The sequence below is a fragment of the Culex quinquefasciatus genome, chromosome 2 (genome assembly GCF_015732765.1).
Source record: "Culex quinquefasciatus strain JHB chromosome 2, VPISU_Cqui_1.0_pri_paternal, whole genome shotgun sequence".
NCBI classification, from domain to species: domain Eukaryota; kingdom Metazoa; phylum Arthropoda; class Insecta; order Diptera; family Culicidae; genus Culex; species Culex quinquefasciatus.
In genome coordinates, this window is record NC_051862.1 from 130,513,522 (window position 1) to 130,537,255 (window position 23,734).

The 23,734-nt window shown below is 35.4% G+C and overlaps 1 protein-coding gene and 1 non-coding gene across 2 annotated transcripts in view; one reads left to right on the top strand and one right to left on the bottom strand.

Annotated features, from left to right (window-relative positions):
- LOC6031986 overlaps nt 1-23,734 on the bottom strand; it is a 72,690-nt gene that overhangs the window by 24,763 nt on the left and 24,193 nt on the right. The window lies entirely within an intron of this gene.
- LOC119768203 lies at nt 17,985-18,112 on the top strand. Its single transcript, XR_005278015.1, has one exon. It is a non-coding gene; the product is annotated as a U5 spliceosomal RNA (small nuclear RNA).

Consider the following 23,734-nt stretch of genomic DNA (forward strand, 5'->3'; position numbering starts at 1 on the left):
TGCTAAGTTTGCTAATATGGTTTCTGAGATTAAGAAATCTATAGCATAGCATAGCATAGCATAGCATTACGGGTCTGCACCACGCTGTAGGGGGTGCCACAATGGTCAATTCAATATTCTTAGACAATTTGATTGCTGCCCGGTACAACCAAAAATATCTAAGAACGGAAATTTCCACACTGTGCTCCAAGGCTACGCCCATACAGTCCCGTGGGGATTTGGGAGGGAGTTTCTGAGATTAAGAAATCTATATTGATATTTTGTTAACTAAGTTTACAAGAATTTTAACAAAATACATACACATTTAAGATAAAATTATTAAAAGTTCACAAAAAATGCATTCCGAATTCCGATTTTAAATCATGTTCATTAAGAAAACCATGAAACATTGAGAATATTAAAATAATGCTATTCATTCTATTTAAACTTTCTAAAATGTTATGGAAACTTCTTCTCGAAGTACTTTGAACACTTCTCTACCAAAGTCACTAACGTCATGATTCGAAATCCGGACACTTAGTAGCATATCATTTTTGTTATAGCTGGCTAAAAATCATGTAATAAGTAGGAAATGAAAAAATATCATCAGGATGTAGTATTAACAGTCGGTTTTAAGAGAATGCATGCAAAATATGTATTTTGTAACAATTTTTCATCAGAATTTCAAAATTAAAATGACTTGTTATGCTTCGAATCCCGGACACTGATAAAAGCTGATTCGAAATCCGGACACTTTTGCTTCGAATTCCGGACACTCGTTTTTTCTAATGAATCGCACAAATTTGGACTGAAATGTTAGTGAATGGCATTCTTTAGGTCTCAAATAAGCTGTTAACATCAAAAGAATCGATATTTTATACAAAAATTTGCTAAAATTTAAGGAAATCAAAACCATAAATTTCTGCTTTGCCTTCCCGGTGCTTCGGACGTCTATGAAATATTTCACGCGAAATGTTTCGCATTTTTGGTAATCTTATAATTTTATTTTATTTAATTGTTTTGACATTAACTACAGCGTTCAAACAAACTTTAGATTAAAGTTGATGTTAGAATTCATCAAATAACACAGTTTTGACATTCATAAAGTGAACTTGTTTCCAAATAAATGATAAAACAAGATGAAGTTTCCGGGTTTCGAAGCGTCCGGGAATTCTAATCATGACGTTACCTACAAAAAATGACAATAATGACTGCGTAGGCTCAACTCTAGGGGAAGCATAAAGTTTGGGGTCCCCAGAATCACGAGCATTTTGAATTTTTCAAAAATAATTGTCTGGGCCGAACTTTGTATGGAGAATTAGGGCGTTTCGTCGCTCTTGCATACAACCCAAAAATTGCATGCAATATTTGGGAAAATAATTACCCACACAAACTTTAGAGAAAAACCATTCGGCTCAGACAAATTATTAAAAAAAAAATGCACGTGATTCTGGGAACCTTAAACTTTTTGCTTCCCCTCGAGTTGAGTGTGCGTAGAAATTTTGTTGGTCGGTGCTATTAGAGCTTGTGCAATCATTGTCAAACTACCCTCACAAACGCATTGCACACGCGGACCGTGTGTCCGCGCGCGCGTTCCTCGTTCTGTAGTAGCAGATTGATGTAGTTACGACGATAGCATCGCTTCGAAGTTCGGTGCTAGAGGACGCGTCATGTCGCGCCGCGCCGATTACGGCAAACGTGACATTGACATTAGCCTCCATCCACTTTTTTCGTCTTCTTATTCTATAGGGGCTGATCTGCTAGTACTAGTTGAGCCGAATTAGTACGAAACACGGGGTAGCAGGTTTTTGGGTTCTGGTTCGCTCCATATGAATTATTATTTTGTTTTTTTTTTGCTTAATTAGTGAGCTTAGTGGGTAACCTCGAGGTCAGCTTCGGGGATAAAACCCGTGCACGTGACCCAAGGACTTATCCGCTTGACGCGGGTGTCATCGACGGAAAGTGAGGGCAGCCAGTTGAAGATACACTTGATATAATTACACCTCTAGAGTCGACAGCCGAGTGGTTGACTTTCATATTTTTAGGCTAGTTGTTTGTTTCAGCAAAGTAGGTAGGCACGCCGGTTGTTGCCGGGTTCGGATGACTTTTTCATCGCCACTGATGCGATACGCCGCACCGCGTCGTCTGAAATTGAGGTCAACGATTTCGACGGCCGACGAGAACGGAAGGGATTCGACTCAGGCGGCTGATGAACGAAAGATGAGCTCGTGGTGATAATTCGCAGTGTGGTGTGGTGAGGCCAAGGCGCCAAGGAAATTTAGAGAATTTGAATGACCAGGATTATTCGCTTGCAGCTGGTAATAATTGCATGCGGGGTTAATAACGGTGTAACTTCAATGTCTTAACCCTTGCGGTAAAAATACTTGACGAATCGTATGACACAAAAATTTCAGTGAAATAACCAAACAATGTTACGATGAGAAAGTCACGAAAACAGAGTTATCATAATATTTTTAAAAGCCTATAATTTGCTTTATACATGTTACAAGTTATCTTAAATGTATGTTGATTGTTTTATATCCAAGATTTCACCAATTTATAAAAATACCTTTATTTATTTATTCAATTAAATTGACTTAGGGGAACAGCATCTAATTCCAGCGTGCCTCTAATGTTGGCAGGTCAGAAATTTGACATTCAATTAAAGCCAACTTTCAACTGAAATCGAGTGATAAATAGCTCAATAAGAAGTGAGCAAGCAAGTTTCTATCAAAAGTTTTGCAAGATTAGTTGTTTAAATAGTGAAAATCAGCAAATTGGATAGAGTTAGGAGCGAGAGCTTAACCTGCCAAACGTACGAGAATTTCCCCAATATTGAAACAATTTCAAAAATACATTTTCAACCATTTATTTGAACTTTTAATTTAGGAGGAATTTGGAGTTATTTTTGAAAGGTCCAATACACTTTTTTTCGCTTTTGGGTGTTATTGATTAACTCTGACTCAAGGTGGTTTCAAAAACATTCAAAACTAACAAAAAAACATTGTTTATTGAACCTTTTTTCCAAAACAAATCTCTAGATTTCTTCAAATAATAACAAGAAATAGCAAATAATTTAATATTGAGCTACAAAATGTGTGCAATCGATTGTAGATTATTTACAGAATACATTGTTAATGCTTAGTTCTACTTTTACCCACGTTTTAAAATACTTAGGCAAAAACGTTGTTATGGTTTCGTTTTAGCAATCTGCCAAAAATGTGTGGACTTTCGTATTTTTTGCTCTCGTGGATCAAACTTACTTTTTGCCTAGGTATTTAAAAACGTGGGTTTTATAGAAAATCTAGATGTATGGGTATCAAAAGATTGCAAATTTTATGCCCTTTCCGATGCCGCATAGGTGGACGTGTGAATTGTGGACCAGTTCGGATGCCGGCGGGTTTTCCGACGACGTAATTCCGGGTTGGTATCGATACAAAGACCCTCAAAACGGTGTTATACACATTGCCATTAAGTTAAATTAAAAGTTTGCAAAATTTTGTTAAGGTAAGTTTTATATACAATCTCCAGAATTATATAAACTTTTATACTAAATAATTAGTAAACTTTATATTCAATCCAATTTTTTTAATAATTCAAGGATGCCTATTTGGAGTTGGGAGAGTGGATTTATGGTGATTTGTCAACAAATGACTTTATTTATGTTAATTTTTCGAAAGGTGTACAAATTTTTTTAGCACCTTTTTTTATTTCTGTAATAGTATTTGTTACATAATTTTTCAGGGAAATCATCTTTTCATGAGCTTTTTGTAGCAAAATGTTCGGCATAAGTTTCTGAACAAAACGTAGTACCGTAAACCGGGGTGACATTTATAGGATTTCAATTTTTTATTGGAATATTTTCCAACAGTGAAGGCTTTTTCTCAAGATTATTATTTCTAAAACATGTTCTGGGGTACGCCACACCAAGTTCATGCACTATTTTGAAAATAAAAATTTCCAATGGTGTTTAGAAAAATAATTACGTTAAAAAATCTTAGCTTAAATTCCGGTGTGTCTTTCATAGTCATAGTTTTTCTTATTAAAATCATATTTAAGATGTTCAAACTTAATTTATACGTTTAATGTTTTGATTCAGTTAACTAAGTTTAAAAGTTTTTAACAAGAAACATATAGATTTCAGGTAAACTTGCTAAAAATTCGGAATTTTGCCAGAAATTTGTTCATACTAGTTATGTTTATAAAACTATCGATTTACAAACTCATTTAACCTTCTCCTAGTGGAAAATTGTCCAAAGAATCCGAAAATGCATTCCGTTTTCTGATTCAAAATAATGTTCATTGAGAAAATCATGACACATTGAGAAGTTTAAAATGGTGACTTTCATCAACATTTTCTTAACTATAGTTTACCAACTTTTTAAACTTTTAACTCTCTACCACGGTATATATGGTTCTAAACTATTCCGTACGTATTTTAATTGTACTCTTCATTTTGCGGAAAAATCGCAAACCTATCAAAGTCACCTCTTTTTATGGTACTAGGATTGGGCATACTGCCCAAGGGTGTAAATACTTTTTTTACATACTGTTCATAAATTTAGGTTTATATTTCAATGATATTTTTTTAAAATCTTAAATGACAAATCTTAATTTTAAATTTTATTCCAGCATGTCAAACAATAGCTAATATTTTTTTTTTAATTACAAAATTAAAGATGCAAGAGCACACGGCAATCTAAGTTTTTCTTGGCAAAAACATAATTTATTCCAAATTAAATGATGAGATGAGAATTCTCCAAATTACGTCAGTTAAATAAGTAACTTCTGATTTCCCACGTAAACCTATGTCATGTATGTATAATTAATTCTTAATCACTTTTCCATAACAAAAAGAAACTTAACTTTTGAGGACAGTTTGGAAAACATTCCCACGGCATGTAAACAACTTTCCCCACCAAGTGTCCGGCGTTAATACTTACTTAAAACGTGTCCTTGTAACGTTGTTGAACTAATTATAGACCCTTATTTTTTGTTTCCTTTCCTTCCACGAAAGTACAAGTCGTCGCCACACAGCGTCGTATAAAGCTTAAAATAAGCACCACCAGCAAGAGTTGTAAGTTCCAACGATATTTCTTCTCGGTTATATGAACAGCAGCTGTCAATCAAAGTTTTAACGTGCGTGTATTTTTTTTTTTCTTGAACTCTTTTTCTGCACCTTCAAAAACACTTTTCACTTTGCCACCCGTCACATCACTTGGACTGTTTGGGCCAGATCTCTTGAGACTCTCCAGACGGTTCCAGTTGCCAATCTCACCAAAAATTTCTCACAGCTGATTGCAGCTCAGGATCTTCCCAGGTTGCAGCGGGAAAAAAAATATTCAAAGTTAGGACGAGAAACGACCGTTTCGTTAGCGCGGCTTATCGAACACTGAGCGCGATCGTGGACACGCGAATACAGTTATAGTCCGAGGGAGGAGAGGCGTTGCGTTGGGTTTTGGGTGCTGGGATTGGGCGTTGGGCGGGTGTGTGTGTGCGTGTGTGTGTGTGTGTGTGTGTGTGTGTGTGTGTGTGTGTGTGTGTGTGTGTGTGTGTGTGTGTGTGTGTGTGTGTGTGTGTGTGTGTGTGTGTGTGTGTGTGTGTGTGTGTGTGTGTGTGTGTGTGTGTGTGTGTGTGTGTGTGTGTGTGTGTGTGTGTGTGTGTGTGTGTGTGTGTGTGTGTGTGTGTGTGTGTGTGTGTGTGTGTGTGTGTGTGTGTGTGTGTGTGTGTGTGTGTGTGTGTGTGTGTGTGTGTGTGTGTGTGTGTGTGTGTGTGTGTGTGTGTGTGTGTGTGTGTGTGTGTGTGTGTGTGTGTGTGTGTGTGTGTGTGTGTGTGTGTGTGTGTGTGTGTGACAACAAAACCCAAAAGAGGAGCAGTGCAGAGTGAAGAGAGTGATTTGAGGAGTTTGGACTCTTTCTAGCCCATGTGGTCAGCCATGAGTACGAGATTCGTTGTGTTTTATCTTTCTATTAACATTTGGATGGCTCACTCAGTGCGTTTTTGCGCTTATACACTCGCAAATTTGACTTCAATTGGGCAGATAAGTTTATTATTTTCGCAGAATCTGTCACAAAGGATGATTTTTTTGCTACTGTCGGTATGGTTTGATCTTCCGAAACGCTGGGGAATTTTTTGATTAGCCGATACTAAATGCTCTTGATTGATAAGTCTGATAGTGACTCAGGCTGAGTTAATTATTTTGTTTATATTGATTATGATTGATCTCGATAAATGCATTCAAAGTCATTTAAATTATTAAAGTCTGAGAGGGTCAGATACATTGTAAATGGCCTAAATTCAAAACGATAATAAATGCACATTTAGATGGTTCAAGGCTTTTTCGTATTTTTTTTAATATATTAAAATATTTTATTTCAAAGATATATCTTGGTTGAATAAAGTGAATCCGGAATTCAATTTCAAACCATCATTAGAACACCAAGCCTTTACAAAATTTGTAAAGTCCGCATAGGATAAAATACCTCAATACAGTGCTGTTAAATTTACTGATTTGGCTTGCAACGTTTAGCCGCGGTTTTAAAGGCCAAACATCTTAAAAAATAAAAAAATGATATTGTTTATAATAGTTAGTCTTATTTTTTGGGACCTTGAAATCTTTTTTTATTGAAATCTTTAAAGGTGTTTGCTGTCTCTTTCACCCCAAGTGTGAAAGCTTTAAACGGTGATGTGATAGAAATCCTGTAAAAAATCGTACTACATATTATCCATAAAATTCTGAAGGGTTACGAGATTTCCCGATGTTCAAAAAATAATTTAAAAAATCTATTACTTAGAAAACATATTGGCCTGAACTACTGGGATTTCCTCCCGATCTTTAACCCCTACAATCCAACCTAAAAAATCGCCAAAATCAATTTCAGCCAATTTTTGATCTTTTAAAAGAATTGAAAAGAAAATCTATTTAAATTTTAGAAAATGTTTGCATTGGAAGTTTGACTTGTTTTATGCGACTTTGCCAATGTTTTTTAAACAAATTTTCTTGTGGGGTCAACTTTGGCTGTGTTTTCCACTAACATTTCCAGTAGTGGGAAATTCTCGTATTTTTTCAGGTTAATCATTGGCTCTTAACTTCATTCAATTTGCTGATTTTCACTATTTAAACAACTAGTTTTGCAAAATGTTTGATAGAGACTCGCTTGTTCACTTCTTATTGAGCTATTTATCACTCGATTTCAGTTGAGAAAGCTTTTAATGAGCTGTAATTAAATGCCAAAGTGCTGATATGGCAACGTTTGAGGCACACTGGCATGAGATGCTGTTCCCCTACTTTTTGTTTAAATAAATATGCAGTAATTGTTGAAATGCTCCTTATACCCCTTTGAACTTTTTTAAAATTTAAATCATTCCATTAGTCGAAAATGTGAAAAACAGGCAAAAAATTAGTGATATGCTATAATCGTTCCAACATGGATTGAGATTTAACACACAGCTGAAATGAACTCCAAAACTCTGTGATGTACTGAAACTGAACTTTCTGTAACATGATTATTCACTAATGACACCGAATTAAATTGAAAAATTTAATTAAAAAATTAACTTAAAAAAACATGAAAAAAAACTAAAAAGACAAAATTGATCATAATAATAGGAGGTGTAAGAAGAAGCCAAATACTACCAGAAACAAACATAATCAAAATAAAATACATGCAAATAAAAATATTTAAAGTGTAATGAGAACATTTCAAGAGAAGAACACATTTCGAAAACAATTGGAGGGTTGAATTTTTGAATCAATATGCAATATGATTTTAAATCCCTATGTTTTTTTTATGTAAAACGGTAAAACACGATTAAAAGCCAATTTTGTTCACTATTTTTTAAATTAAATGCAAAAAAAAATTATTGGCAAGACAACATTTTTTCCGATGGGTAAAAAAAAGCTGTCAAATAAAACGTTTTCTGTTAAGAAGGGTCGGAATAGTAGTTTATGCCACAAGTTGCAAAAAGAGGATTCATTTCGTACATTTATCCAACGAGGTTCACCGAGTTGGATAAATACAAAGAGTGCTGAAAAAATCAAGTTTTGCAACGAGTTCCATACAACATGTTTTGCAATTCTAAAAAACACACACTGAGTGAAATTTTATGTAAAATTTTCATGTATTTTGTCAATAAATCGTTTAATTCCAAAAAAAATTTAAAGTGTTACTTTTCAAAATAAGTGCTGAAAAATTCAACTTTTCAGCACCCATTTGAGTGCTGAAAAGAAGAACTTTTCAGCATTTATTTTGAAAAGTGTTGCTATGTATTCGATTATTTTTGGTACAGAAAAGTAGGCTATTTCGTCGTTCAAGAATGACAGGAAAAGTAAGTAGTTTCACGACGGAATTGCAAAAAGTTATTTTTTTATTGATTTAGAAATCCATTTTAAATCCTTTGGGACCATCCATAAACCACGGGGACACTTTAAGGGGGTATGGCGATTGTCCACGATCCATACAAATTTTTTTTTTTTGTATGGACAATTGTCCACGAAGGGGGGGGGGGTAAGAGATTCCCATAAAAGTGTCCACGTGGTTTATGGATGGTCCCTTTGCAGTCGTACTCAGAATAATAAGCTTAATCGTTGTGAACAATAATATCACAAATTTAAACTTAATTTTGGAACCAATTTATATCATTCTATAAATTCTGAAGAAAACATTGGCAACAGAAGTGATCAAACTCGAAATACTTTAGTCATTACTTAGCCAATGCAAAGAAACTTAGATTTTCATCTGGATTGTCTTTCAAAGACAAGTTTATCGTTAGGCTGAATATCAAAAGCCAAAATTATCTAAAGGTCGAACCAGATGACTGACTCGGAAATGTTTTTCTTTAATGTTGAGTGTTTTTTAAGGCATATCTATTACAGTATTACAGTCCAGACACGATTATCTGAAATCTTAAAAAAAAAAAAACTTTAGATAGTTGAATCTATGGATAATCGACAGAAAATAATTTTTTAAATTGTTTCCTTGGCATTTGATATAGAACATTTAAACGTACAGTTAATTACTTGAATTTGACAAATTTTGAATCACTTAAATGTAGATAATAAGAGAGTAGTTTTTCATGACTTTCACTGCCTTTCTACACATAGTTTTCGGCGTTTTTCTTCTTAAGAATATTCTCATAAATAAAAAAATAAAAAAAAAACAAACAAAACAACTCATAAATATTAATTATGATTATCCCATCGTTACAGTTCCACACATAATTGTACCTTTATTTATTTAATTAAAGAATGTTGACTTCAATTAAAAATAAATATATATTTTTTTAAAGCCACATATTTTTGATTGTCTTTTATACAGGTAAAGTCATTCTATGACATTATATGTTTGAAATATAACTGTCACCGAACTTTTGTTCTAAAAATGCACGCTATTTCCTTGTAATTGTGTCTTTACAACGGGTAACCATCATAATGCCAATTCACAATCCAATAGATGTACAACATTTTCGTATACCTGCGATATCTGCAATATTTATTGAGCAATGTTTGAGGGTCTTTCGTTTTAGAGCAGAAAATTTAAATAATGAAAATATATTATAATCTGGTAGATTTTTTTTTATCATTTCATAAATAGCCATTTTTTTGGTAAAAAAACGTTACTTAATCCACCTTTAGGTGGTTGGTGCCTTCCTCAAATTCAACTTTATTACTCATTTCTTTTGATAGCGTTCGAAGACCTTCAATATTTCTGGCTCGTCGGCAAGGTCTGATAAAAAAAACCTATCCAACGATAGTTCGCATGGAAGATTCAGACAATATTTCTATCACAATATCTGAAAACCAGCTTCCAAAAAGTGTATAAATAACACTTAAGTGCATATAACTTTTGATAGGGTTGTCAGATCTTCGATGTTTTAGGCTCATTTGGAAGGTCTTTCGATTATCTAACTAACGACAAGTCGCATGATGAACCCAAACATAATTTTTATTGAAATATCTGAGATCCGGCCTCCAAAAAGTGTATAAATAACATTTAAGTGCTAATAACTTTTGATAAGGTTGTCAGATCCTCAATGTTTTAGGCTCATTTGGAAGGTCTTATCTTATCTTATCGATTATCTAACTAACAACAGGTCGCATGATGAACCCGGAAATCATTTTTATTGAAATATCTGAGTTCCGGCCTCCAAAAAGTGTATAAATAACATGATATATAATTGGATATATATTGGGTTTTCTTGCAAAAACCACCCTTTTTACAATCTTCCGGGCATAAGCCTAAATCGTTTTTTTAGCATAACTTTTGAAGTACTTAACTAAACTTGCTGATTTTATGGGATTTATGGGACCACAAGACGGATCGATTGAGAACAATACGGTCAAAATCCGTTCATCCAGTCCGGAGGTAATCGAGTGACAATTTTTTTGTCCACCCACCTACACACATCCACACAGACATTTGCTCAGAACATGATTCTGAGTCGATATGTATACGTGAAGGTGGGTCTACGAGGTCAAATTAATAAGTTCATTTTTTCGAGTGATTTTATAGCCTTTCCTCAGTAAGGTGAGGAAGACAAAAACACAGGGATCAAATCGATAAACTTATCATATAAACGCACCATAGCAAATTGCCTGCATGTTTTTTTATAGGGAAATATTTAATTTAGAAAAGTATTTGTCACTGCATAAACTCAGCGACACATATCAATGTACAGTTTAGACTCGATTATCCGAAGGCCTCGAAAAAAATTCACGAATCGAGAAAAAAAAAATTTCGCTCTCTTATTTTTGATTGTCGAGCGTAAGTATGACCCCTAAACTACGCTAAAGTGATTTACATTTTTAAATCCAAGATGGCGGCTGCATTTTATTATTTAATAAGCAATCAACTATTCAAATTTGACTAAAATGGAGTCGCAGAACTCGAATTTGATGTTTAAAACAAGAAAAAGAAACGAAAGAAATAAAAAATTGTTCATGATTCGATTATTTGAAGTCCCGTAGAAACCTTCGGATAATCAAAACTTCGGATAATCGAGGCTTTAGATAATCGAGTCTGGACTGTATTGGGTTTTTTTTTTTTGAAAGTGAGAATATTTCCTACAAGGTGATGATTTTTTTTTCTAATATTAAATTGTTTGGTGTAAGCACAGGTCCCCAAACCTAACTCAATATTGTAAATTTCAATATTTGTAAAAGGTGTACCATACAAAATGACGCACATTCGGATTCAGCGTGTATAATTCCTCTATCAAAGGAATTTTCGTATAATCGTCCAAAAAATGGTTTCTCGTTTTTACAATAAAATATCGATGGCAGTAACTCGTTTCGTTTGGCAAAGCATTGATTTGTCAAATTTTGCATGGCCCTATGACTGCTCTCTAGTATAGGTAACAACGAGTTCAAAAGTTCGCCGGTGTTGGTACCTTTGGCGAGCTGCAAAAATTTTCCACACCGATCTCTCCCTAAGATCTCCGTCAGATGGTTTAACTAACACTCCCCCTCGCGAGAGATCCTAAACCAAGTGGCGTTTAATGCCAAAAAACTGGTTCTCTGCCTGGCGACTATGGGCAAAGACCCGCGCGTGGCTTCGTGAAAGTGGCGACTACGTGACGACGGCTATGTCCTATATTTATGAGCTGCGTCGATCGGTCAGTTAGAATTTGCGAAGCGTGTTGCATTTCATTTGTGCATTTTGCCGGTCATCATAAGCAGAGGTAGTTGAGCATAAACCAGTTTTGACAGCGCGGCATTCGATTTCTTGCCTTTTTCTTACTGGAAAGCAAGGTAACTAAACTCTCAGCTGCTGCTGCTGCAGCGGTTGGAAACCTTGCGCGCCTCACGTGATCTTCGAAGCGTGACTGGTTTTGGGATTTTATTATATTGAGGAAGTGTCCTTTTCTTTATCAACGTTGCGATGATTCACTTGGACCTGTGCAGATGATCTGCGTAACAGATTGGTGGTATCGGGACCAAAACTAATTGAAACGCTTAGCTTGTGGTTGCTAATTTGACCATTCGGTGAAAATTTAATTCACATTTATTCGTTTTAGCGCCTTCAGTCTGAACAGCCCCAGCAGTCGAGTCTCGGTAAACATCTACGGCGACTTGCGTACGGTCCCGTGCAGGGTGCGCGAATATCTCGATACATGACTGGCCAATCCATTTGTACTAGAGCATAGAGTTGTGCCTTGGAGACACATTCGGAAAATTAAGGCGATGAATAAGTAATTAGCGAAAAATTAATTGAAAAATAATGATTCATAGCTGAACTGGAATTTGTGTTACCATTTATCACCGTGGGTTTTACCACCAGACCAAGGTATTATTTTTTTGCGAATTTTGAAGCGAGTGGCTTTAAAACCGTTGAATTTGTCGATCTAATAAACCATACTGATGCGAAACATTGGAGAAAGTGTCCGAAAATCGTGATGTGATAACGCAAATTAAGTGCGGCATCCGAGTGAGCAATTAACAGCTTCGATCACGTTGGAAACACTTCAAAGGACGAATACCGTGCACCATAATCTAAAATATCAATATTTTCGCCGTTTATTTGCCAATTGTGAAACACTAAATAAAAATGTGTGAAGGGCTTTGCCGTCAGGATTACGTTCCGAGCTATGTTTGGCTCTCAGATAGTGGAAAAACTGGAATACACCTTGTACTTCCCACTCTTCCGAAAGGGCTGTCCGTCCAATCTAGCAAACATGTTCACTGGCAAACCGGTCGATTTTATTCTACATGTGTTTCTGGAGCCAATCGATTGGACGCACCCCAGGAGTATCATTGATCGCGTCCGAATCGCTCTTGAATCCAATTCTCTGCCAAATCCGGAAATGGATTTTATTTGTATTTTAAGATTTGATTCAAACTTTGTGGGGGCCTTCCCTATGACCAAAGAAGCATACAAGTCTTGTATTTTTTGATTTTCGAGATTTTTTGATATGTTTTAAGAGACAAAAACCCGCAACTTTTGAGCCATAGAGAAACATCCCAAGTAACATTTTAGGCTTTATCAAAACTGTCACAACCGCTATAAAACCTATCAACCAAAACCAACATTAAAACCCCTTAGTCGTAACAAACTCCCCAGAACCTTGATAAACCTCACTTAAAACCCAAAAGGACCTCCGCAAAAGGTTGTTACGGCCTATTTATAAAACCTACATAGGAGTTCAGGAGTTATGGAAAAATGACATTTCATTCGTCTTCAAACGTCTTATGCCAAATAGGTTTTATTTTGGCAAAAATAAGTCTTCGTCTTACCAAATGAAATTATGGAGATGGTTGTCAAAAATGGCGATGATAAATAATCTAAATAATAGATATTAGAGGTAATCAAAATAATTCAGCTGCGGTTGAAATTTTATTGGTAAATGTAGGCGAGATAGAGCCAAAAAATTCAACTCGCTTCATTAAAAATCATTATTTTGTAATCATAGGGTTTAATGTTAAAAAATATTTTATTGCAATTCTTTGAAAAAAATGTTCAAAATATTTTTAAACATCTATCGCTATATTAATCATACCAGAAATTCAGCATAAATGTGTGTTTTCATCAAATTCAAATCAAATTGTTCAGTTTTCTATTTTTTCAATCAAGATGGCGGGCAATCATATTCAATCAGAGCACGCGTTTAGCACCATATTTATGGACTGCAATTTGGCCGCGATAAATGCTCTTTTAGGAGCTTATGGTTTTAAGTGAGATTTTTACATGCCTTATGGCACTTGACAGCTACAACACCTTAGGTTTTAACAAAGCATACGATAAAACCATTTGGCACGGCATTGCCATCTGGTTTTCAAGCCTCTATTAAAACTTTCATAAAACCTTATTGAAAGCCAGTAAGCTTTTATTTCCACCTGGTTTTATGTCCGAGGCATAAAACCCTGTTAGAACCTATTAATTAGCTCTTGCATGTTGGTTGCGGTGAATGCCCAAATAAAACTATTAAGCAATCAAGATGCTACAATAAAACATCAATAAATCTTGGTGGTGGCTAGTTGGTTTAAAAATGTTACTTGGGATGGTGAAAAAATCTGCCGCTGAGTTATGAATTTTTGAAAAAAATAGTGATTTTTTGAAAAAAATCAAAATTTTATGCAAAAACAAATTTGACATATTTTTTTAATGTAAAATTGAAGTACTTTACAGATTTTTTGATAAAGGGCTCTGTTTTCAAGATATTGCTACCGATAGTTTGATTTTAGCGAAATATTTGCAGTTTTTCGATTTTTTAAAATAGTGACCATGAGTGACCACTTCTAAAAATATTGTTTTTTAAAGTTCAGAAAACTTACTAAAAAATTGTCTAAAAGACATTAGATTTGACCTTGGGTTGCTGAGATACAGCCGCTTTAAGAAAAAGAAACACGAAAATTTAAGTTTTTTTAGTCTCACCAAAACAACTCACCATTTTCTAATGTCGATATCTCAGCAACTAATGATCCGATTTTCAATGTTAAAACAAGAAACATTCGTGAAAAATATTTTGAAAAATTTAAATCATGATTAGCATTTCAAATGGCCGTAATATTCCATGATTGGCCAATTTAGTCTATATTTTTAAAAAAAATCAAAATATTTTTTTCGAAAAGATTACAAAATTTCACGACATTTGAAAATATTGAAAATTGGACGATTAGTTGCTGAGATATCGACATTAGAAAATGGTGGGTTGTTTTGGTGAGACTTAAAAAACTTCAATTTTCGTGTTTCTTTTTCTTAAAGCGGCTGTATCTCAGCAACCCGAGGTCAAATCTTTAATGTCTTTTAGACAATTTTATAGCAAGCTTTCAGAACATTTAAAAAAAAATTAGAAATGGTCACTCAAGGTCACTATTTTTTTAAATCGAAAAACTGCAAATATTTCGCTAAAATCAAACTTTCGGTGGCTATATCTTCAAAACGGAGCCGGAAAGAATCTGCAAAGTACTTTTGGATTGAAAATTCAATTTTACATTAAAAAATTATGTCAAATTTGTTTTTTCATGAAAATTCGATTTCTTCCAAAAATCACTATTTTTCAAAAATTCATAACTCGGTGGCAGATTTTTTGACCATGTTTCTGTATGGCTTAAAAGTTGCGGGTTTTTGTCTCCAAAAACATACCAAAAAATCTCGAAAATAAAAAAAATACATATTTTGGGAAATTGAGTTTTTGTGAAAAAAAATGTGATAAAAATTTTGCATTTTTTTTCCGTGTACCTATTTTATTCTCAATAGTCCTCAACAATATCTACAACTTTGCCCAAGACACCACATTGATCAGAAAATTCACTCAAAAGTTACAGCTGTTTGAATGTTTACGTACCATTTTTGTATGGACAACAGCCAAATTTGTATGGAGACTTGTATGGGTGAACCAATGGCACAAAAATAGCAAAGGGCCATAAGGAAGGCCCCCACAAAGTTTAAGCTGAATAAAAAATACAAAAAATAAAAATGGTCGAATTCGGCCGAATTCGTAGAGAGTTGCTCAGGAGATTAAGGTACTTTGAAAAGTGGCTCATTTGTATCTGATTTTGGTACAGTTTTCAAAAATGAGTTTTGCTGTTAAAATTGTTAAACTAGTATTTTAAATCGGGTTCAAGAAATATTTGTTTTTTTTTTTATTCACATCATTTTAGATTTTTTTTTATTTTGATTGCAAAAATATGGCCATGTACTTTTATATTAACTAAAGAAACATGAAGAAATAAAGTCGTTGGACTTCCTGCGGTAACCTTCGGAAGTGACTATATCCGATTGAACTTCCTTTCTCTTTCATTCTGAATAGTTTTATTGAACTGAATTGATTACCTCGTTTTTCTACTAGTAGATAGCTTTTTTGACATTTAATGAATTTAATTTTCTCAATATGATGACGCCAGAAAAAAAGAAACTATTTTTATGTTCCGAAACCTAACTAAAGTTTATTAATTAAATTTTTTCAGGGGTTTAACAGATAATTCCATATTTAGCAATTTTCATGTAATTCTCGATATGACAAAAGATGAAACAACTTATCAAAAATTTGTAAGTACAGTTAAACCTCGCATAGTGCGCAGACTTTACGCTTTGTCTTCAATTACTTTAAAACGACACAACATTTTTGAAATCTTTTTGAAGCTTATTGTAGATTGGAACAAGACAAACAAGTTGGTTCAACAAGATTGCAAAAATATGCGCACTATGCGAGGTTTGACTGTATGCCTAAGTTATAATTTTGTTTTTAATATTTATTTTTCCAAAATCACGAAATTATGGTCGAAAAAATACACTTTATGGTAAACTTTTTTGAAAAACGGAAGTGAAAATTTCTTTAATATAATTAACAAAAACCACATCTCGAAAAAAAATAATTTCAGCGGTAACTATTTTTTATCATTAATGCAGATTTTTTTTTGTAGTGATTGGACCATTATTCGAAATTTCCTAAAGCTATCAAACAAATTTTCATCATTCTGCACTACAGCTCATAAGATGGCATTTTTGTCATCTAAAACAAAGAAAGTTTTTTGTCTAAAATATTTTTTTTGAACCCAATAAAAAATACTCATCGTTTATTGAAGTCTCCAAGAATTGCAGTATTTTTTAGCTGAACTTCTCTTTAGATGGCAATCAGTTCAGTTTTAAATATTGACAAGATTGTGTAGTTTTCTTTAGCCGCTACAAATACTTTTTAAATAATTTATGTCGCCTCTTCAAAATCGGTACAATTAATGAGGAAGCAAAACTAATATTTTATCAGAAAATTTTCAGAAAGTTGATTCAACTAGATGTCTAATCAACAGAAAACAGTTTTAAATTCAATCTGCATTGCATTGAAATCTGCATTGGCATGTGAAAAGTTGTAATATTCATACATTTATTGTATACAGTGTAGATGTTTGGGGCTTCGGATAATCGAGTCTGGACTCTAATCTCCTTTGTTTATTATTACTTATTAGAGAAATTACCGATTAGTCCTAGAGACTCATTAACATTCCAACGCCCAAGGCTCCAAAAAAGTTGGAACGGTAACTTCAACTCGCTGGTTCTCGGTCATAACTCAACCAATCAAGATGATTCTTCTTTCCAGTGATTTGTAAGGATGTCTAGATAATTCTAGAACTTTGCAGAACTCAATTTGATCAAATCTGTAATTTTTGCGATCAAAAACATCGTTCCAATTTTTTTTTCTCGTGTAAAAAAATCGCCGAGAATTCCGCGGAGGCAGTCTTTAAAAAAAGGTAGAACGATGTTTTCGGTCGCAGAAATTACAGATTTGTTCAAATTAAGTTCTGCAAAGTTCTAGAATCAGCTAGACATCCTAACAAATCACTGGAAAGAAGAATCATCTTGATTGGTTGAGTTAGGCCCGAGAACCAGCGAGTTGAAGTTACCGTTCCACCTTTTTCGGGAGGCTTGGGCGTCCGTGTAAGTTGGACATGCGTTTGGGCGTTCCAGTGTTAACCCAATTGAACCATTTTTTAACTGAGACGCTTTTAACAAAAAAGAAAACATTTTCTCGAAATAAACTAACATCATCTCAATTTCGTTTTTTTACTTTCCTCCAGAAAGCTCAACATTTAATTATTTTCATAAGTTGTTACATGCTATGTAGATAAACCGCAAAATAAACATGTGTTGATTACGTAAGCCGACGACGAAGATAAATCCGCGCAAATCAGTCACTGGCGACGCGACGAACAAAATCGCATTGGGACAGGCAGGCAGCGTTTGGCGCCAAAACAGAAAAGCAGCACGCGTGCTCTGCCCAGTTTCGCGCCTCTACTGAGAGAGAGAGAAACCCGCGAGAGCGAGAGCAAACCAAATTCTCTTACTCTCCGCTCGCGCCTGAAATCTCTCTCATTTTCTCTCTCTGTTTACATTTTACCACCCCACTTTGTCGGGGTATCGCCAAGCAAACCGTTACTCGCCGAACCCGTACATTTATGCTGCTTGGGGTGGCGGCTTTTAAGGTGGTGTCCCGTTAGTTCACCCATCAACGCTGCCCATCACTATCGCAGCATAACAGCATAAGGGGTTGTGGGCTGTCGAGCGCTGCAATCGTCACTCTGGTCTCTCTTCAATTGTCGAATAAATCTTTCGCCTTTTACTAAAGATTTCCGTGGAGAGGGACACTCTAATGAGTCTAATATAAATTTTTGTTCATGCCTACCGCCCCTAACAAGGGTGGTAGGCTCCTAAGCTTAAGAAAAGAAAAATTTGATATGGATGGTGAGAGTAGTGTGAGTAATAGATTACTGGAAGCATAAATTCGCATCAGATTAATCAATTGTTATGCTGCTTTTCACTACCTTTGTCATCTTTTATGGATAGTTAAATTCTGAGCAAATTAACATAACTGCTCGGATAATTTAAGAATGTATTAAAAACCAATATCGTTTTATACAATAAGGTTTTTTTTCGATTACTGCCATCTTTTAATGGAGCTTTTTTTTATTACGTAACTCAATAAATAAGGATTTTTGACCCCTCTCCCCCGGAACAAAATTTGCATGAAAATTTAAAAAAAATAATGAGGCGTAACACAGTAAGATGTAAAAAAGGGCTAATTTTGGGCTTTGACTTCGAAGTTAAAATGGAATTCAACCCGTAAAATCGGTGCGTTTTGGCTTTCAACAGTTTGCATTTTTCAAAAACCTCATGATCTCATGGTTTGTGTTCCAGGGATCAGCTTTGCCAAAGAGTGCGAAAGATTCGTCTACTATTAATAATGTTTGCTTCGCTTCGCTATAAACATTTTGATCACTCAGTCGCCAGCCAGCGACAAGTTAAGACGTGTTTTGCTCGTGTTGTTATCTCGCGTGCTTGGAAGTTTTTGACAGATGGAGGTGGAGGAATCCTCCGAGGAGGAAGATTTTTGTCCCGTTCGCGGGAATCGGAAGCGGAAGAAGTCCAGCGAGGTCACTGGAATCGGCATCGAAGGAGAAAAAGTTGAGAAGACCCTGCTCAACAACAACAAGTTCAGCCCGCTAGAGGATAACAAAAACAACAACAATGCCAGTCCAGCAGGAGGAGGGGACGCCCCGGCGGTTCCACCACCCGGCCAGTCGGCAGGTAAACAAAAGCAACCACCTTTGGTGGTGAATAGTGGAATAGTGGCGATAGTGGAAAGTTGTAAACTTGGTTTCAAACCGATTTACAAACTAACCCGATTTGGAACCAAGGTGACCTGCTTCTCTGTCAAAGATTTTGACAAGTTGCAAGCGCTACTCAAGAAGAAGAAAGTGGAATTCTACACCCACGATCGACGGAGCGAACGAAATCATCGGGTGGTTCTTCGTGGTTTTCCTGATGAACTGAGACCGGACGAGGTCAAGTACCTTCTGAAGAGGGATCTCAAGCTGGACGCGCTGGAGGTGCATATCATCAAGCGAAAGGAAAAGTCCACCGTGGACGAAACTCCGTACATTGTGGTCTTCCCCAAGGGATACACCAATCTGAAGAAGCTCTCTGCAATGAAAGTTGTGGCAAGCACTATCATCCGGTGGGAAGCCTACCGGAACAAGCGGCCGAACGTGACCCAGTGCAGGAACTGCTTGCAACTGGGTCATGGAACCAGGAACTGTCACCTGAAAGGGAGGTGCAACAACTGTGGGGATCCCCACATGACGGACGAGTGCAAAGTCCAAGAAGCCGAGCCGAAGCGGTGTGCCAACTGCTCTGGAGCCCACGAAGCCACGGACCGCAGCTGCCCCAAGCGTGCGGACTTCATCCAGAAGCGCCAGCAGGCGTCGAAACCGAAACCGCCGGCAAGGAAGGCGGAGAAGCAGAGTCCAGCAGTTCCGGCGTTCACGCCGGCGGAGTTCCCTCCGTTGCCGGGTGCAGTCCCGGACGGAAATTCGAAGGATCGCCCTCGCCCCGCAGGAAGAAGCCAAGGAAGCAGTGGCTCCCGAGACGGTGGAGCCACGAAAGAGGAAGCCGGAGAGGTGCTCTACAGTTCTGCTGAGCTGTGGGGCATTTTTTCCGAGTACATCGGCAGATTCAAAACCTGCAAGACCCGCTTGGACCAAGTAACACTCGTCAGTTACATGATCTCCAAGTATGGAGTGTAATGAGTTTTTTTTTTGTATATTTATGTTATATTTTGATGGTAAACTGATCCTCGGTCCTAACTTGGTCGTAGCACCTTAAAGGACCTAATAAAAATAAGTTATGAACAAAAAAAAAATTATTCAATACATACAGGTTGTTAAAAATAATAACCTATGCGTGGTGATAAATCTTGGTATAGATTTTACAAGCAACTTCCTTAAATATTAAAATTTGATAAAACATGTTTAGCTAATATTGTTGGGAAAATTTTGAAGGGGAAAGACAAAAACTTAATACAAATTTCAACTGACATAAACATTAACATCATATTACAAATAATATGGAACAAAAAGTCATGTGTTTAATTTTTTCTTCGCAATCCCATTTCGCATGTATACATAAACAGTACCTGACCGATCATCATATGCAATATGAACTTTGATTTTCAACTGCAATGAAAAACATAAAATAAACCGGTTGTGAAGACACATTGACGTCCAATCACAGCTTCTGAAAGGCGTTTTCAACCAATATCAAGTGATAAAAAAAACTTTTTGCATAACCGTTGTGTATAGTTTTAGCACTTGTTTCGAAAAGTAATACTTAGGAATAATTGTTTTCGGTATTGTTTCGGTAAATAAAATTCAAGATTTTTGCTTTATTTTTATCACGTTTTTGACCACCTCAAAGTTTACACGAAAATTGTGGAAATGATTCGATTGAAAACAATCTCATCTATCTCATTTTCTATTTTATGGCAATAATGTCAGCTTGACAGTAATAAATCTTTTTACACAGTGTGTTTCCTGTTTCTGAAACACGTGGCGAGTTCTTTACTAACCTCAGGGGACCATCCATAAACCACGTGGACACTTTAGGGGGGGGGGGGGTGTATAGCGATTGTCCACGCTCCATACAAAACCGTTTTTTTTTTTGTATGGACAATTGTCCGCGAAGGGAGGGGGGGGGGGGTTTGAGAATTCCAAAAAAGTGTCCACGTGGTTTATGGATGGTCCCCAGTAAACTTAACTGAATTCTGCAGTACTGATTTTTTTCTGTAATACCGTTTCAAGTATTTTTCAAAAGTGTATGTCGCCTTTCCTTTCACAATCAGCCCGAAATATCAGGGAGCTAAATAACTTGAATCGAAACTTCAGAGTTCCAATGGAAATACACGTGCAATTGACGGAAATCTATTTTAGATGTATTTGCCTGCAATGAAAATAATACATTAAATGCTGAGCAATTCTCTACGAAATCGATATTTTTTTTTGAATTTAGTTTTTGTATTTTTTAATCCGAATGAAACTCTTTTGGTGCCTTAGGTATGCCCAAAGAAGCCATTTTGCATCATTAGTTTGTCCATATAATTTTCCATACAAATTTGGCAGCTGTCCATACAAAAACGATGCATGAAAATTCAAAAATCTGTATCTTTTGAAGGAATTTTTTGATCGATTTGGTGTCTTCGGCAAAGTTGTAGGTATGAATATGGACTACACTGAAAAAAATGATACACGGTAAAAAAAATTTTGGTAATTTTTTATTTAACTTTTTATCACTAAAACTTGATTTGCAAAAAACACTATTTTTTTATATGTTTTAGAGGACATAAAATGCCAACTTTTCAGAAATTTCCAAGTTGTGCAAAAAATCTTTGACCGAGTTATGCATTTTTTATCAATACTGATTTTTACAAAAAATCGAAAAATTGGTCGCAAAATATTTTCAACTTCATTTTTCGATGTAAAATCAAATTTGCAATCAAAACGTACTTTAGTGAAATTTTGATAAAGTGCACCGTTTTCAAGTTAAAGCCATTTTTATGTATTTTTTTTGAAAACAGTCGCAGTTTTTCATTATTTAAAATAAATGCACAATTATTTAAAATAAAAAATCAAGACTAACATTTCAAAAGGGCTAAATATTCAATATTACGCCCTTTTAAAATGTTAGTCTTAGTTTAAAAATTTTGAAAATATTGTTATATAAAAATCACCAAATTTTTTTTTGCCAGTGTAGTCCATATCCATACCTACAACTTTGCCGTAGACACCAAATAGATCAAAAAATTCCTTCAAAAGATACAGATTTTTGAATTTTCATACATCGTTTTTGTATGGACAGTAGGGTGCCCAGAATATGGCACTTTTTTTCAAAACCTCGCTCAACAAGCTGAATATTGTTCCTTGACCTATTTTAGGACTCTAGGTCAAATATGAGCAAAATTGGTAATCATTTACCCATTGATACTCGGAGGTGAAGTTTGTATGGGAAAAATCGAAAAAATGTATGGAAAACCCAAGTTTCTTACGGTTTGGTCTGGACGGTGCGCTATTACCATCCAAACATTCCCAAAAGTGAGATTCTTATTGAAAATTTAATGCTCTACAACTTTGTAGAACATACCAAAGCTGTGAAACTCGATTCTGAAAAGTTATTAGCGATTTAAAAAAGTCATTTTTGTATGAAAAACATTTTTTTAGCCAACTTTAGGCTCGGGTATCAATGAGTTAATCTCATCCAATTTCGCTCAAAATTTACACAGATGCTTAAAATAACCCAATAAACCGTTTTCCGCTTGTGGAGCAGGGGGTTATTTTTTCTGGGCACCCTAATGGACAGCTGCCAAATTTGTATGGAAAGTTATATGGACAAACTAATTATGCAAAATGGCTTCTTTGGGCATACCGAAGGCATCAAAAAAGTTTCAGTCCGATTAAAAAAAATACAAAAAAAAAATCGAATGACCGAAATCTGAGAGAACTGCTCTGCTTTAGCAACATAAAACTGTTTCTGATTTTTTGTGAAATTTCTGAATTTTTACTTTCAATCAGATTTTTTGTAGACAACTAAATCATCGAAATGTGGCTTGTGATTTCAGTTTTTCAATTGTTTAATTTACAGTAGTTGTTCCGACCTCTCCTCGATCGTCTTGCAACTTTGCATTAGTGAATCGCGGCACGGTGGTTAGCGGCTTCGGCTGCCGGTCTCCAAGTTGCTACAGGGCGCGGGTTCGATTCCCGCCTTATCCTCCTGGAGCTTTACGTTAAATGATTGTCCCGTTAGATATTAGTATTCACTCTGAAAAGAAGGTGTGATGGCCTTTGTTAATGGGTAAGTTTGGACCCTGAACACAAATTCAAGTTTTTTTTCCGATATCTCGTGACGACGGGGTGGTACGATTCTTTTTTTATGTTTATTTTTCTCTTCATTAATGGTCTGAAAAACTAAGATTTAAACATATTTTTTCATAAACTTCTGATTTTTAATGAAATTGAAATTAAAAAACGTTTTCAACGGCCTAATTCAAATCAATCAGAATCCAGAAAAAAGGGGTCGTACCACCCCACCGTCACAAGATATCGACAAATGGACCAGATTCGTGTCTGATCAAAGATAAATATTATCCTTAAGAGCAAAGTTAGGGCAACTATTTCCGTTTTCATGTGAGTTGACAGAGAACATTTTTTCTAACCAAACAGTCTAATGATAAATCAATTCACGTGTGTATACCCAGGGATTTGTTAGATAAAAAAAATACTTTCTCTAATTTTGTAGTCAACGTTTATTGAAAACAGTTCAAAACATAAATTTTCATACATTCCTACTTAATCTATACGTAAACTAATTTAAAAAAAAACATGCCTATAAATTATGCTAACCCTACATTAGCCCTCTTCGACGCTAATCTCCCTCACAACTCGTGCGTTTGTTCGTGAACGATACCGGTCTTTGCTGCTAAAACGACGTGTGCTTCT